This window comes from Cygnus atratus, chromosome Z (genome assembly GCF_013377495.2).
Source record: "Cygnus atratus isolate AKBS03 ecotype Queensland, Australia chromosome Z, CAtr_DNAZoo_HiC_assembly, whole genome shotgun sequence".
Classification (NCBI taxonomy): domain Eukaryota; kingdom Metazoa; phylum Chordata; class Aves; order Anseriformes; family Anatidae; genus Cygnus; species Cygnus atratus.
The window spans coordinates 77,040,849-77,058,478 of NC_066396.1; the positions used below are offsets into that span (position 1 = coordinate 77,040,849).

Genomic DNA, 17,630 nt, shown 5'->3' on the forward strand with positions numbered 1-17,630 from the left:
ATGCTCGTTGTAAATACAATATATTCATACAGCAATATTGACTACTTTTCCAGGTCAACACTTTTACACGTGGAACGTGTCAGGCTGTTAAGCACATTTGAACAACAGCCCGTGTTTACATAAAGAACGTGCAAACTTCGGGTTGCATCAGAAAAAGCCATCTCAGAAGCTGCATCTCCATTGTAGTACAACCACACCTCCCAAGTAAACAAATTTTTTGGTTTATTCCAGCTTGAGCATCTGATGAGGTCTGACGACAACAGAGCTACAAATTAGTGTCACAGTTGCAGAAGGAGCTTCAGAAAAAGTGAATTTCAGCAGCCAGGTGCATCTCTAGCTAAGTCAAACCAATCTGCCTAAGGATCTCATTGCAGAAGGAGGGCTCATGCCTGCTAGACCTTGGGCTGAGAAGGCCTCTTTGAAAACCCAAGGACAGGTGAGCAGTAACAACAAACATTTCCTGTTAAAATAGGCTAGATTTGAATTAGAAAGTAAAGAAGTAACACTTCCTAACTCTTCAGCTGACTCTCTAGAGAGGCTCCTGTCTGCCTGTATGTTTAAAATCTTTCAAAATGAAATCTCGTTTGAAAGTATGATTTAATAACGATGCGTAGAAATTGTCTATAAAACATTTCAGTCCAAGAGAAGAAGTATTCAGACTGCATTTCTTTTAAAATTGCTAGCTGAACTGTTTTCAAGAAGTAAAATACATTTGTGTGTACTTCATTATAACATTGCCATTCTTATTTGGAACATTTTAATATTTGTACCCAGAAACAGGTAGTTTAACTAAACAAAGCAGAGAGGCAGAGAACATCTGCTTTCTTGATACTGTTCAAAACGTCATGCAATATTAGACAACTGCCACCATGGCACTGACAGAGTAGTAATTATTGCTCTAAGCTATAAAGTGTGAAATTTTAAAATCTATGGGTGGCATTCCTTAAAAGTTGCTTTCATTAGGTGTTTGTATTTTGTACATGCAATACTCCCCACAACCTTACTCTCCAACATCACAAGCAAAACTGTACTTTTTTCCTATAACAAATAAAAAGTGCAGTTTTGAATATTCAAGTGTGCGATTGTTGGTAGTTTGAACCTTGAGAGTTGCTGTATACACTCTTTAATTCCAGTATTTTACAAAACATCCATTTATTGCTTTGTCATACGCTATGTGAACAGCTGTGCATCTCAGAGTGCTACGCAGGACAGGCTGTTCCAGCAGAGTGGCCCGGGGAGGACGCGGCCATCTGCCCCTCGTGGGCACTGCACTGAGACCTTCACCCACGCTCTAGCCTCCTGCCCCAAAAGCACAGCTGCATCTCTCTCAAACCAACAAACAAAAAAGCCACTTTTTGTGGAGTTAATTCTTTACAGTTCAACTACTGTTCAAGTTTTACGCACCAAATGGTTGTAGGCAAGCGCTCTTTCTGCAACAGCCAAGGCAACCTACTAACACTTTAAAGCACCTCATTCGTCTTCCGAGATTCCCTTTTTCGTTCTTATCAAAACACAAAGTCTGTTGACCAGGTAAAAGGATTTGTGTGATCACATCCTTTCAACCCCGCAAAGCAAGGCCAGAAAGCATAAAGCCCAGGAGTTCACTGCAGACGCACCACCTTCCTAAGACTACCATTTGCCGAAAGCATTAGCAAACATGGTGCACGGCAGCTGAAGGGACAGTGTGGTGCTCCGGCACCAGGCCTCACATCGCCTGCCACAGGCCTCTGAGCGGGCTGAGGAAGTCCAAGATGTGTTAACGCAAGGAAAAAGGCAACCCTACATCTTTGAGATGAAAATACAGAATGTGCTAATGAAGCATGATTAAAACTATAACGACATCTCCAGGTCTGTGACATGGCATCACTCCATCTTGGTCTAAATACACCTCTGCTTCATGAAATGGCACAACTAGCTGGATCACCCAGCAGTCAGGGGGACACATCAGATTTCGAGAAACAAGTGTGTACACCCAGCCATTGGCTAACCCCCCACAGCAAGCAGAGGGCAGCCCCGGCCTGGCACGGCGAGCACGGAGCCAGGACCACGGCCTGCACAGCAACCAGAGGGGTGCCCGCTGGAGCTAAACCACTTGTTCACCCCCAGGTACTACGCTGTCAGGAAGTCTCTACAGAAGTTAACAGCATTACAGCTCCCTTCAGAAGTAAGCACCTTTACCACAGAGATCAAAAGAAAGACACTAGTGTTTTACAGCGTTAGTTGCAGCAAGAGGATCAGTGACAACTGGTGCTCTCAGGAAAGACAACAAAGAAATCAAAAGGGTGCAACAGCATAATGAGAGAATTAGTGGGTATAGTGACTTTAACTACCACGTAAGAAATACAAGAAGATAAAAATGGCTATAGTCCAAGTGTGTAAAATTAATGAACAAGTGTTTCACGTCTCAGCAGAAGACTAAGAAAGTAACACCAAGGTGGTCTTTACCACCAAAGGACTTGGGCTTGAAGTGGCATTTTAAAAGACAACTTTTACTTGGTAAACTGGTGTGAGAAACCATGTAAAAGCAGCAAGCAGGCATATGTTAAAATTTCACATTTGCATACTTGTTGACATTCTATGAGTAATGTGAGGAAAAAATATTTCTAATTAGTTCATGACAATGCTGAAGTAATTTTCGTTGAAGACACGTCACACGCCAGAGTTCCCCCCTCCCTGCCAAGACAACTAGATAACACACTCATCTGTGGCCTGATCATACATTCACTACATTTAAAATAAATTAATTAAAAGTTCTTTCTGGTTCTTGTTGCTACAGTGATGCACTTTGGTAAGCTGGTGTGTTTTCTCTGAAGTCTCTGCTCTAATTTGACAAGTCATTCATATATTTTACAAGAGAAATATCAACTGCATTCCAAAGCGAAGAACCATTTAAGGGGTCCTAGTCAATCAGCTTTCATCAGAATATTACCAAGAAATAAACAATAATCGCTCTAAGTGTGCTGCGGAAATCACTTGTTATATGTCAAGGTGGAAATACGCAATTAACTTAAGGAGAAGTTGCAACGAAAGCATTACAGCAGTATGTTCATTGATTAAAATCAACTGGTAAACTCCCCCCCGATTTCAAGTCAAAAGATTACGGCAACACCTAGCTTTCCATAAAAGGCAGCAAAAGCTTGAAAGCACCATGAAGATATTCACCTTGTCTATCTTTGGCATCAGATCTCGATGCTCTGAGTCACACTCTTTCCACTGCCCCAGCAAGCTTCACTGACGGTTTATAGGATACTAATCTAGCTGTTCAGATGAACCCATGCCGGTTGCCTACAGAAAATACTGTGAGTAGTAAGCATGGTCTACCTGCACGCCCACATTTCTGTCTGGTAAACACCTGAACAATACACAAAAAAAAAGAGAAAGCTGAACCTTTGGTGAGATTGCCATGACAACATCTAGTAAGATCCACCAGCATGGAGGCTGTACCAAAGGGCTCGAGTTATTATCAAGAAGTTTTGCAGGGAATAATATATTTATAAAAAGTAAAACAGTAATATCTTGGTCTAGTTCCAAAAGAAGATGCATATCAAAAAAGTTTCTATCTCTCAGTCTAGGACTGAACTTCAATCTCCAAGTTTGGCTTGCAGTTATTTCTAAGGAGACGACAAAGGGCGGAGGGCCACATTTTTCGATGAAGTTCAAAAGCTGAGCTTAGAAGAATAAGGAACTGCAATAAATTAACTTCTACTTTCTCTTGTAAGCTGCCCAATAAACCTGCCAGAAACAGGCAACTATTGCACATAGCTTCACGAAGTTGAGAAAAAGTGTTGTTACTTTCATTGTTTTATTAGCCACATGTCATAACTAAAATACATGTTTTTTAACTGAGGGTACAGTTGTGTATAATCATTATCCAGAAAGTTATAAACTCAATGTGGTAGAGCAAAAGGCTCCAGTTCCCCCAAATTTGGCAGTATGTCAAAGCACGGTTCAAGGTGCCTTCTGCAGCAGCTATGGTAGGCTTACTACACTGTGCTAAGCAACCGGTGCCCTTTTTTCATAAAATCTATGATGGTGAAGTGGCTCACATCACAGAAATGTCCAGATATTAGCACCTTATCTGCCAGCAACAGCCATTACGCTGTCACTATCTAGTTCTGGATGTAAAAAATAAAAAGTATCTGTAGTTGGAATGTTCCAGATCTGAGCATCGCAAAAAGAAATATAGCATTTCTGGATTCCTAACAGATTTAATTCTTTTAAACTAATTACATATGGAGAGTCCACCATATGACATACCATCCATAAAGTTTTTATTTTTTAACCAGTAATTAAAAACACAATGAAAACCAGTAAATCTATATCCATACATAATTTCTAGTTTGCATGAAGAAGGATGAAGCAGCTGTGCAACATTTAAAACTAGTTCCATAGAAGAGATCTTAAAAGCTCCCCTCTGTGTTTCAGGAGACTTGCAATACTCCAAAATCACTACTCTGACCTACAGAGGGAAGCAGCTTCTTTTTTTTTTTTTTTTTTCCCCTTCCGTTTCATAAAGGTATATAGGCTCCATTTCAAATCCAGAGTCTGCTGGGAATTTCACTGATGTAATACTCACAGTATAAAACTCAGTCTCTGAAATAAGAGACAGTAACAATAAATCTATCTTTTAAATATAATAACTAAAAACATCACAAATTTGTGGTTTCTTGAACAAATTTTCTTTAATCCACCACTTCAGTAGTTTTAAAACTGCTCTGCAGCTCTTGGTGGACAGCCCTTTTTGGTCAGTTTCAGCTGACAATGGCAAAGTTTTGTTAAGAAGTTTCATATTTTTAAGATATGCCTGCCATGGTCAAAACTACCATTCTCCCCTGCTTGATCATACTGACAATCATTTTCACACATACACACTTACTGTATATATTTAAATATATATAGGTGTGTGTATATCATCGTATGATTTATATTTTTTTTAATATACTTTCCTGCAGCATCAAACCTGAGACATGCCCAAGAACATACTCATGCTTTTCCATTTGCTTAAGCAGGTACAGTAACAACAGCCATGGCGTTACAGTGATGTACCTGTACGCATACCTGAGTGCATTACCTCTCGTGGGCATGCTGCTTCACCTACGCATGATTTACGTTTCTGTTTGCTTAGCTTGAGGCTCACAGACTGCTCTTTTCAGGAGCCTCCAATCACACCAGCGTGCGGTTTCTCTCCAGCTCAGAACACAAGCTACGTCAATGCCAGCGCTCTCTGTCCTATTGACAATGTGATCAGTTTTCTTACAAACACCTGGGTATTAGAACGCAAACACTGGTCTGAGGAAACAGTATGTCCCAAAGGTGGTAATCAAATGTTTGAGTACGTGCACTCCCCTTTTCAGGGAGCTCCTATCACAACCCTGCAAACATAGGCAGCGTAGAAGTGCTTGTACTCAACATTATTATAGCCACTTATTTCTTCCTTTCTCTGTAGACAGCAGCAGATGTTTTCCCTGCACATGTCTGTTTGGGGCTTATGCCCAGTGCTACAACAAACAGTGGCCTCATGCCTTCCACTAGGCTGACGGCACTTACGGAATAAGCTGATGCTCCTCTTCATTTATTGCAGTTTTACAAAGAGGGAAAGCCTTCTCCTACAGTTGCTCTGGAAAAGTACCCTTACTTTTAGTCACTCTTCTACTCACTGATTGAAGATACCCTGAAAATATGTCTCATTAACTCCGGGCACACCCTCCTTAATTGTATATGCTGCTTCAAGTGTTAAAAACAGTTATAACAGTAAGTGTCCTTTTACTCAAGGAGTATCAGAATTAATGTTGTGGGGTGTTGTTTTTTTTTTTTTTTCCAGTTTACCTATATGCTTAAAATGCACAAATTTTGTGGGATAAATTCACATGCTTTTTTACCTAATCTCACGTAGATTTCAAGTGCTAGCATAACTGTGCCACCATAATGTGCTTCCAGCAACACATTACCTTGTACAGCAGCATACAACTAAATATTGAATAGATAACTGGTATTCATCTATCTTTTGAAAATAAACTGAGATAATATGCTGTGGTGATGTCTGCAGTCTCTCCTACAAGCATTTAATTGCATGGGTTTACACATTCTCATCTGCTAAGGATCTCTTTGTTTATGCCAAGACATCACATTGCACACTGCTCCACGTGTGACTCTCATTTGGCTCTAGTTGAGTTTGGAACTCGTTTTGTCTCAGGTCTCAGCTTGTAGAAATTACTACAGATCCAAAATATTGCAGCAGTGTAAGTCTTCTGCAGACTTCATCCCGAATAAGATAATTTTCATTGATTCTCAAATTCCAAATGCTTCATAAAAAGGTAGATTTCCTTGATGACCTCCCAGGTTTCAAATAAAAAACTTTGTTGTTTTTGCACCTGTTTTTTGCACACATACTCCTCAAGAAGCTTTCCTGTAGAATTTCAGTTTTCCTGGTCTATGGTTAAGAGAGAAGCATGGCTCATACACCTGAAAATTTGTCTACTTTTTTTCCAGCTATATTTGCTAGTGTAACAAAGTAATATGCCTTCCTTAAAACCAAGTTCTCTTGGTCCATTAGAGCTACAGCTATTCCCACAGTATAGCTACACAAATATTGTTAAACACCTCAAATGCATCAACAGCTGCAATCATCTGAAATAAGATGACCTTTGCTTTCATTTGCAAATGGAAAATGCAAATGAAGAGTGAAACATGCTGAAACTAATTGACTTTGTATTTTCAGAGTTTCTAATGAAGCTTTACAGTGTTCTGTTTCTTCAGTTTGCTCAGTTGCCTCTACCAGACTACTAAGGCAGAATCACAGAATATCCTGAGTTGAAAGGGACCCACAAGGATCATCAAGCCCAACTCCTGGATTTGATTATACGTTTCTGCAGCCTCCTGTCCCACCTTCCTGCCTCCCTGACCCAATGTCACCAGTCTAGAAAGCTACACTGTTCAGATGCTCACACCTGAGCCACATCAGGCGTGAAGGGGGCTGGAACACAAGTCCTGTGAGGAGCGGCTGAGGGAACAGGGGGTGTTTATTAGTCTGGAGAAGAGAAGGCTCAGGGGAGACCTCATTGCACTCTGCAACTACCTGAAAGGAAAGGGTGGGGAGCTGGGGGTTGGCCTCTTCTCACAGGTAACTAGCGATAAGACTAGAGGGAATGGCCTCAAGTTGCACCAGAGGAGGTTTATGTTGGAAATGAGGAGACCTTTCTTCTCAGAAAGAGTGGTCAGGCATTGGGATGGGTTGCCCAGGGAGGTGGTGGAGTCACCGTCCCTGGGGGTGTTTAACGAAAGGTTGGACGTGGTGCTTAGGGACATGGTTTAGTGGGTGACATTGGTAGGAGGGAGATGGTTGGACCAGATGATCTTGGAGGTCTTTTTGATGGTCTTTTCCAACTCTAATGATTCTATGATCACAAAGTGTCCTTCACTCTCAGTAGAGGTTGAAGCACAGGCCCAAAGGACCGGGCAGCTGGGGCTTGCTCTGGATTAGCCAGACCATGATGGTTGGAGACCTTCTGTCATCAGGGATGAGTCTGCAACAGCACAGGAAGCCATAAAAGCTCCTCAGTGCTTTGCTGACTTGCAGAGAAAATACACAACCAAATGCCTTTACCATCTATTTCTGAAGCCTGCCCAGATCTAAGCAAGTCTCATGCAGAGGCTCATGCAGCCTCTGGCCTTGATGCTTCTCCCCCTCAAGGGCATGCTGTTTGCATGGAAAAAGACCTGTTCCTTCCCACAGGGTCCCTTGAGCTCACCCAGCCACCTCCTGACACTGAGGAAGCAGCCTCCTCCTCTCACTGCTGCCTGGTTCCTCCTCCCCTCCCCAGCTAAGGGTTTGAAATTTAACCCAGCAAAAAAAAGCAAGGAGGTTTCTGCTTGACTAGCGAGCAGGGTCAACCTCCAAGGGCACAACAAATGCCGGCGCAGCCACAAAGGCAGAGCAAGAAGCAGGAGGGCCCATTTCGGCAGGGTGGGAGCTGCTGGCAGAGCTCTGCCCACACCTCCAGTTCCTCCCTGTGGCCAGAATCTCAGACTCACCATTTAATGAGAACGCGTGTGTTTTTATAGAAACATCTACAGAGAGTTCCTTGGGTAATCATTCTTCCCGTATCCACATTCCTGTTAAACTATACAAACTATTCAGTCTAACTATAAAATCTGGTAAATGACAGCTGAAAAAATGTTAAATGACAGAAGATGTTAAAATGTAACAAGAGAATTCAACACCTTCCTAAGTACATGAGGTTCCACCTCTTCCTGATAATAAAGGTGCTAACCTTGGTCTTCCCTGCTGCTTTCAAATGTGATAGTAACAGGTTTTTACAAGTTGTTTTTTTTTTTCCCCTGGTATGTAATTTACTATAGTTAAAGAGTTTAGTTTAATGCAACCCATCCTGTCCTAGCAGTAAGCAGAGCTAAAAGCATGGAAATATCCTAAGGAGAGTCACTGACAGAGAGTTAAACACAAACACAGTCCTTAGAAATTTGGACTTTAAAGCTATACATTTACCACAGGATTACCAGTAGGTGGTACCCAGCCAAGCAGCTAGCACACGACATTTCTTTGTAGACTTAAACCACTTGTTACATATGACAAAAGGTCGCTTTAAAATCCTGTAGGAGCAGCAGCAGCAGCAGCCGCCGAGGCTGACACTGACCCATGGCAGTGCAAACAACACTGGGTTTCACTGCTCACTGCTTGACACTTGTCACACACTATACTGAAAGGAAAAATTAATTTGCAAAGTGTGTCCGTGCCTTACATGTTTTAACATCGTGTATGAAGAAAAGATAAATTTGTGTTTACACACCAGCAGAAAAGCAGTGACTGGCTCCTCAGTAATGCCTCGTGGTGTGCACAGGCTGTTGAGAACACCACTGCTAGAGCACTGCTTGCTGAAGGCGCATACAAACAACATCTTCCCAACCTGAAAGGCTTGAGAGGCTGCTGCTTCAACACCTTGTTGCAATCGGTGGGAGCCAAGCTGAGCGCACTGCCAGGCAGGTTCTCCTGTCCGGCTGCAGCACAAGGTCCAGCAGGGTACCTCAATCCGCTCCTGCAGCAAGCGAAGCCACGGCAGCTTGTGCTGCACAGGCACCAGAGAGGGGTCACTGTGGCCTGGTGGAAGCATAGCTTCAAGCAGGGGAGTAATCAAATATTACAGCCGTTCCTAAAGCAACTGCCCACCCAGGAGCAGAGAGAATGACTGTACTGGGACAAGGCAGAGAGAAAGTAGTAAGCATGAATGCAAGCAGCCAGTTTCCCAAGAATGAATTAGGTTCATCTCAAACCGCAGCCAAATGGAAACGAGAAGTGAACCAGCCCCACTTCCTTCACAAAGCAAGTGGCACACAACTCGATTTTCACTCATACAAAGAAAACAGTATTTCTGCACATCTGGCTCCTAGAAGGACGTAAGTTTTTGCATGCTGTTTTCCTAGCTCTTCTCTGGAAATAAGGGTTTAATATCTGCAACGATATGGTCGGTGGGTGCACAACAGTGAAGATCCCCTCCTCAAAGCTGGAGGTGAGGCAGCATGAGGCTAATATCTCAGGGGGAATAAATAAGGGAAGACAAAAACTTGGGCTGGTATCACAGGCAAGGCTGTAGGACTCAGTGCCTATCTCCATTTTAAGGGTCATAGCCAACCTTGGGCAAATAATTGTGGTTTTTTTCCCCCTCTCTTTGAGCATTTCAAAGAGATCATTGGCTGAACCCCTAAGCAGCACAGTTCTCAAACAGTGTGTGAAGTCACAGATAATTAGTCTAATAAAGGTGGTATTGTTCTTTCCCATCCACTGTATACTCCAGTTATGTTTTTAAGTCTGTCTAAAACAAATTCCTTACGTGGTGGTTGACAAGAGGCTCTAATGTGATCCCTTTCAAGTTTCACAAACCGGAATATCAGAATAGGAGCATGTCAGTGTATGTGTCTGATCGGTGCAAATCAAGTCAGCTCCTTGGAAAGCCTCTGAGTTGATCCTGCCTGACCTTCTGGCACACGTGTATGGCAGCCAATAAGTAAGAGATGAAGAATTGAGGAATATCTTCTGAATTTCATCATTGAGTTTCCTTCTGGAACCAAACAGCCAAAGACCGACTACTTCTAATACTCCTGGCTGGCAGATTATCTCAGCGGCAAGCTGAAGTAACAGACATGCCCACAGGAGAATAAAACAGTAGACTTCCAGGAGCCACAGACAATCATGAAATGAAGAATTAGTCTCAAAAGGGAAGGGGTGAAAAAAAAATTAAGAAGCAAGCAAGGAGTCACCTCATGAATCTTAGGGGAATCAGATGGGATGAGAAAATTGAGGATGAATTTCCCTGAATATCTATCTACAAAGTAATGGTGGAGAGTAATTTGTAAGAATGATTATGAAATGACAGCATTCTGCTTCTAGAGAAAGAAGTCTGAAAGCATCAGAGTGCAGCTAACAGACCTTAGAAGTCAAGCAAATTCAGGGAACTGGTGGAAAGAGTTTTACAAAAATATATAACCTGAAGAAAAAAAAGTGCAAGATAAATATTAGGTGATTCAGGCTATATTAAAAAAAATCAATGGCAAATATCATCAGAAGAAAGGTAGGAAATAATACAAGGTTACTATGGCTGCATCAAAATTTCCTCAGTGATCCAAGAAAAAGATGCAGCAAAAAAAAATTCAAACACAGGCAGGTGCCTACTGATATTAAGGAACACAAGCACATAGTGACCAAAGCAGAAAGGCAGAAGTGCAAAACAAGTTTCAGTTACCAAAGATGTTATTATGGCAGCAAGAACAAACCTCACATTGAAGAACTGGAGTTCTACTATTAAATGTGAGAAAAAGTGCAAAGAAAAGAGGATGTAGGGAAGTCTGTACTCTCAGTGACTGCTTTTTTCTACCTCTACAAAGTAACAAAAGAAAATAAAACAACGCTACTTAAATACAACAGAAATACACTCAGTAAGACGAAACAACAGGCTAAAGAACACCTTAGGCAAGACAGGGGAGAGGACTGAATGATGCTCCCTCACCAGTGCTAAGAAAGGAACCAAAACATTTTCTGAACTTGGAAGAGCTGAAGGAAGTCCCTACCCAAAGAAAGCATGCCCTCAGCATGCCATCACAGCCTCCACAAAGAGGGGCATCCCATGGCTGTTCTGACTGCCTGAACAACCTGGTGCCCAGGGTGTAGCAGCTGCGAGGCGTCCTCTTGGTGCTACACCTCCTTCGGTGGCTGGGCATTGGGGCAGGCTGCAAACCATCCGCCGGTACCAGGAGGCGTCAATTTGGGCACCAGCAGGGAGCCAGCAGAGCTACAGCTCTGCAAAAGCTGGAGCCTGTGTCTCTGAGCACCGATGGATGTATGCTGTTAGTTTCACCTCTCTAAACTTTGGGGCCCAGTAAGATGCCAACCGGACATCAACCATAAAGCTCCCCTTCCAAAACGAACAGCTGCCATGCTGATCCCTGGGAAGAGCAATCACCCCTTGGCTTTGAGTCTGCTCTTCAAGTGGAGCAAGAAGTCCTGAACTGGAGACAGAGGTGGAAGAACTTCTCTAAAAGAGAAAAACAAAACAACAGCTAAGCAGAAGTGCACGTACAGAAACTCTCAGCACAGAAACATCGATCCTGCAAAACCTCACGTGCAGCACCACTCCTTGAGTCGCTGCCATCCCCAACTGCGGGTCAATTACACACAGTTTGGTACTGCCAGCCCTGTCACACCTGTCTGCTCAATTCTCACACATCTGGCTAACCTGCTAGAAGGCTTTCACCACTTGCCTGCAATTCCTCCTCTGGACTGATAGAGACATGCTGAGTAGACAGCTGGAGGTACTCTCTTGCTGCTCCCCAAACTGGACGGTGGCCGTGAAGGATTAACTAAGACCTCCCAGCTTACCCAACATCTCCACGTGGCTACCACTCCAGATAAGCTCAAGCACCCAGCTGCAGGCTACAGCTCATGCGTGACAGGTTTCCTGAGCTTCAAGTCCTCTCTCAAACTGCTGGGGGAAAAGTACTACCCAAACGTGTATTTTAAAGCTGTACAGATAATCTGCTTGGACTCCGAAGTGGAACTTAGCAGAAATATTCTCTTTAGAAATGCAAGTCATTAAAAAAGTACAAGTTTCAATATCCTCCCAGAAATTTTTACAGGGAGAACACTTCTCAGACAGAAAGACTTTCATCAACAGAAGGAAGATGTTTGAAAATTTGGCTTACAGACAGTTGCTGCACAGAAAACCAAAACAACAAAAGAAAGAAACCAACAACTAAAACAAAAAACAGCAATAATAAAATCCTACAGTTGTGAAGTTATACTAACAAAGTCTGACTAGCAATCTAGACGATTTTAATGCCAACTCTTCAAATTGCCGCTACTTGCTAGTCTTCAGAGGAAGAAACTAGATGCTAGACAGCAGGGGTGAAAGTATTTGATTCCAAGCTCATGGCTGATGTTTGGGGGGAAGAAAAGATACAGAACTGTATTTTTCCATAAAACACGAGAAAATAAGCAAACTACTTCTCAGACAATCTCTGGCTGACCACTTCTTGTTTCTAAATTAAAATGTAAATGTCACTGGCAAAAAGACCGAAGTTCTGCATGCATGCGATAAAATTCAGACTATTTTGCTCTCACCAACTGTATTTCTGTACAATATATAGTCAATTCCGAAAAAAAGTGTCTTATATTTGACCTTTTTGCATGCCCAAGGCCACAAATTACATTTTCTCCATTATTAGGGATTACCAGAACTACTGGAATCACAGTTGCCTTTTGATGGCATAAACCAATCCAGCCTTCATTGACATTTTATCAGTAGGAAAGTCAGGAAAGATGAAATGTAGCTGATGTCATACTGCCAAGATGCAATGCCACAGCATGTACCCAAAGCAGGAGAGTAGTGAACAGTCAATGAGACTTCAACAGGCCATGGATAGAGTTGGCACCGGTTCCAGAAGAGGAAAAAGAAAAGAGGGGAAAATAATAAAGGGAAGGAAAAACAATGAAAACATATGGGTTCTTGGCAGTAAAACAATTTAAGTTTCCAGAAGTAAGCATTAAGGCCCATGCTTCAATTGGCTGATGCACCCCAATGCTGCACTGCTGTATTAATACTGCTGTATGAGCCCACACCTGACCCCAGGTGTGGGAGCACATCTGAAGTCACAAATGCTCTTGGGGAGTACCATCAGTGGAATCTGAAGCAAGACAGAGGAGAGTATTAAGACAGTTATCTTGTGACCAAAAGGAATAAAGAGTGGAAGAGTGAAGATGCCTTAGTGGACTCAAAGGCTTACAATTAAGATACGCTGGTGAGCTCTTTGCAAGAACTTTGGGCATGCAGGTAGTTTTGCTAAGACAAGTTTCAGAACCCATTTACCAAAATATGATCAGTGATATGGCATTTTACCTAAACATCCTCTGTAAAAACAGGGCAAAAGAACTTTAACATTCAAAATGCACTCAAAAATGTTTTATTACATATAAATCCCACCTTGCCTATTGCTCAAGTTCATACAACTGTCTGAGGAGTATATCTAATTTCTTCTCGGTGACATTTTAAAGAATTTTGATCAAACTACTTGTGAACACAGTAAAGTTGATTTAAAAGAATTATGCAACTTCCACGTTTTTAATTTCTCAGTTGAATATGGATATTAATAATCAGCAAATATTTGTGTTTAAGAGACTGTTTACACACTATTTGAAATAGACTCAAGTTATTTACATGGTGTTAAATAGATCTGATCTCAAGCCACAGAGCTACACATATACACATTGCAATGGTTATGCTGCTATTCCATGCTTCATTTAATATCATCACCATCCTTTCTTCATTTTCTCTGTTGTTACCAGGAAAAAAGAAATTAATCTTGATTTACTCTGGAAGTTCTTAAGAGCAGATTCCAAAGTAAGCAGTAGTCTGTTCAACATATGATAGCTATGGATAGAGTATAAGAACTCTGCCTTACTCAATTTTGTCCTAAATAAGACCTGTATCTGCAGAGGCAGAGGAAAAGAGAGACATTTTTATGACTGTGTCTTCTCCAGTCTTCATTTTCTCTATGAAGTTTTGATGAAATGCTAGTCCTACCAGAAACAAACAGAAAGGGGAGAGGGTGTGTGCACACGCACGCAAAGGTATTAAGATTCCTCCAGAGATATCATGCAAGCTGCTTCAAGTACCAGCTGGTGAAAAAAAAAAAATGTCTTACTCTTTCTATGAAACTACATATTCCTCTTTACTAGTTTAAATAAGTCAGGCAATGCTTCCCTGTTTCATATATGGAATTATCCAGAAAGGCTGAATTCAGATTTTTTCAGACACAACCCCTTTAATTTAACAATGCATCATGATGAAATTATTACAAAATTGTATTTTGTTATATAAAAATTTTAAATGATAAATTCAGGTTATGCATCAAACTATAAACTCCTTCACAACGTATATGCTTTTCCTAAATTAAAGTTAATTCATGTTTCTAAATGACTGCAAGAACTATGTGAAAAAAATGATATTAAACTTGTAATCAATAACATTAAAATAACACTTGTGATTCACTAGTAAACTCTCCTGTTTCTAAACTAAATGGTCTTTCAAAACTAATTGGGAGTCAAAAAGTGTTTGTCCTCACTAAAAACAGTTTACCCCAGTGGACTTGAAAATCACCATATTTTTGTGGTAGAATGACAGTCACATCATGGCTTCAAAACAGGCCGTTTATAAAATTTTTTATTGGTAAGATGAGATGTTACTACAAGTCACATCAGAGGGAAGGAATCAGCTTCTGCACAAAGTGAACTTTTACCTGACATAGAAAAGTCCATCTTATTCTCAGTTGGTTATTCTGAGTCATAAAAAAAAAGATCACAAATAATAGAGTTTGAACACAGTTGACTGACACAGATATTTACACTCTGAAAATTTATGCCAAGTTTATCTCTGGAGTGAGCACATTGTATGCCATTGATTTCCTTCCAGTAGTACAAAACACACTTGGGCAAAACAGGGCTGGGGTGGGGAGGAAGGTGCTGCACTGTGACGGGAACCTGTAGCAGCTGAAGAACCTCCATCACTGAAGGTTTTCTTTTCAAGAATCAGCTAGACAAAGCCACAGCTGACCTCATCTGCTGCTCATGATGGACCCACTTCATGAAAACCTTTTGGACCAGATGGCCTCCAGAGTCCCCCTCTAACCAACTTTGTTATACTTCACTTACTAACAGTTTCCGAAGAACGCATTTGTACCATCTTCCCTCTTCAGCTTCAGTGCATACAGCTTATTCAGCATCCTGCTCCTCCCACACCCAAAACCAATCACATTCAGATTTGAGTGCTGCACTTCACATATCCCTTCCATTGGGCATGAAGTACTGAAGTACAGCCTAAAAGTAAAGGTCTCTTTGTGGTCAGAGATTTCCTTTTGCAAGAGGATACCATAGTCCATCTGTCACAACTCCCAGTGTGACAGTTGCCTGCTTCTGGTTGTGGCATCAGAACTTCATTTTCACATAACTGCCAAACAATAAAATTATTACTAACAGGAGAGAAAAAGTGCGTAAAGTTTCTCTATAGACCTATTCCAACAATAAGAGAAGGGAGGTCAACTTAACAGAGAAGACAACAGTGGGATTCCATCAGAAAAGAGTCTCAAATCTTTTCACTCAACAGCTGGCACTTCCTCAAAACACACCAGAAATGGGTTTCTGAAAAAGCTAAGTGCTGAAAATCCTTCAGATCTTTCTCAGGGTTAGATGAGACAGACCAGACAAAAACAGAGAAGATGGACTCTGCCTGAAATGAACGAAAGCAGTTGCCATCAAAGAAAAAAAGATGGGGCGGCCTCACAAAGAGCCACCTCTCCAATGACCAGGACAAAAAGATTCACGATCTGTCATATTCATTTAGTGTGATGTGAAACGCATCTCCAAAAGTTCCTCTCCTCAAAGGGGAAAAATCAAAAACAGATCTCACAAAACAGAGCACACATATACACAAATTTGTTGCATTAAAACCAAGAATAAACAAAACAACTGCCTGTTTAAACATAAAAATTAATTTGTTAGGAATACCTTTTTTTTTTTTAACTCTAAATCAGATTTTAGTAAATCCTGAACTCAATTTATAATACACTTTTATTATCTAAATCACTGATGCTCAAAACTTGATCCTATGTGTATTTAGAAAACATAACAATTAGTTCTTAAAAATTTCCTTTTATTAATATGTTACAAAAAGACAGCTTGTCAGCACAGCACCGGGCCTTCATAGCCCTGTATTTCACTGTCACCTTGAAAACCGTATGCTGCTTCATTCCCTTCTCGTTAGGCTTTCAGTGGAGGGCTGCATCCAAGGCATGGGATGATATTAAACATTAAATGTAAAGTATTTATATACCTGGGTTATGTACTACAAGGGTCATTTCTTATGGACTTCCGTGTAGCAGTTAGACGCTGTCTCCCAACACCTTCTACTGGAGTGCTTACTGCCATATACACTACACTCGATTCATGCCTGTAACCTATTTAATAACGTAGATTAATTATTTGCCCTCTATAAACAATTTATAAATGTACCCTTACTATTAAGTGTGACTGGTATGGCTTTACTGGGACCTTTCGTTCCACAACCAAACATTCTGCAGTATTTTAACTGTTGCATTAAGAAGTAAACCCTACTTCGAATGAACTTAAATGGAAATGCACATTTTGAGATATAAAAGCCCAACAAAATAGCATAGCTTTTTATTTACCTCAAAATTCAGTAATATGCAATGGATTTTCCAAAAGTGTATGCGAGGTGGTTAAGTTTTCACTGTAGCTGAACCAGACTCCCAGTGAGGTACAATAAAATGTTACTCCTCTGTCAGACAACTGTTAGATAAACGCAGTTTTTCACTTTGGAGATTTAACTACCCAATTTTGCAAGCAAACAAGGTGCCACCGAGGCATGCTGCCACCACTGATGGGCTGAGGGTGGATTTTGATACAGACTTCCCAGCAGTGGCTAGTCCACATGCCGAGTCCCTCACAAACTCCCAGCCGCACATGCCGTTCCAGGCACACTGCGAATGTGTCAGGTCATGGCCCTGTATGCTATTGATGAAGCTCACACACATCTTCATCACCTCCACATTGAGCTGTGAGCAGCTCCTGGGGCCCTCGCCACCCCTCAGGGCAAGCGGTTGCCATGGTAGCCAGGCAGCCACCATTTTCTGTGCCGAAGGAGCCCACGCATTCCTCCTCATGTGAGGGCCGCGGTCTCAAAGTACGCCAGTGAATGCAGCCATTCCGACCAAGCCCACCCAACATCTCCTTCTTGATCAAGAAGGGATGAAAATTTTAGAAAAATACGTGTATTTCATTAATCCCTCATTTTGAGGAGAAAAAATGTAGACGTTGGAAATGGTAGTATATGTTAACCGAGCACCAACAATCACTTTTTTGGAGTAGTTGACACTCTATATGTTCCCAGCATCAAAATCAGTTACTTGTTTACAATGTGCAAGGCACTCTGCCCTAACTCCTGGCACAGCACTGGCCTACCTTCACTATAAATGTTTTTCTTCTCAGGTAGGAACTGCATGGAATTAAAGGAAATAATTACAATGTAGCAAAAATGTAAAGAAAAGTACCTTAA

General features: G+C 41.4%; 1 protein-coding gene across 2 annotated transcripts in view; it reads right to left on the reverse strand.

Annotated features, from left to right (window-relative positions):
* The window catches only part of SSBP2 (single stranded DNA binding protein 2), a 181,402-nt gene that overhangs the window by 141,059 nt on the left and 22,713 nt on the right, over nt 1-17,630 (reverse strand). The window lies entirely within an intron of this gene.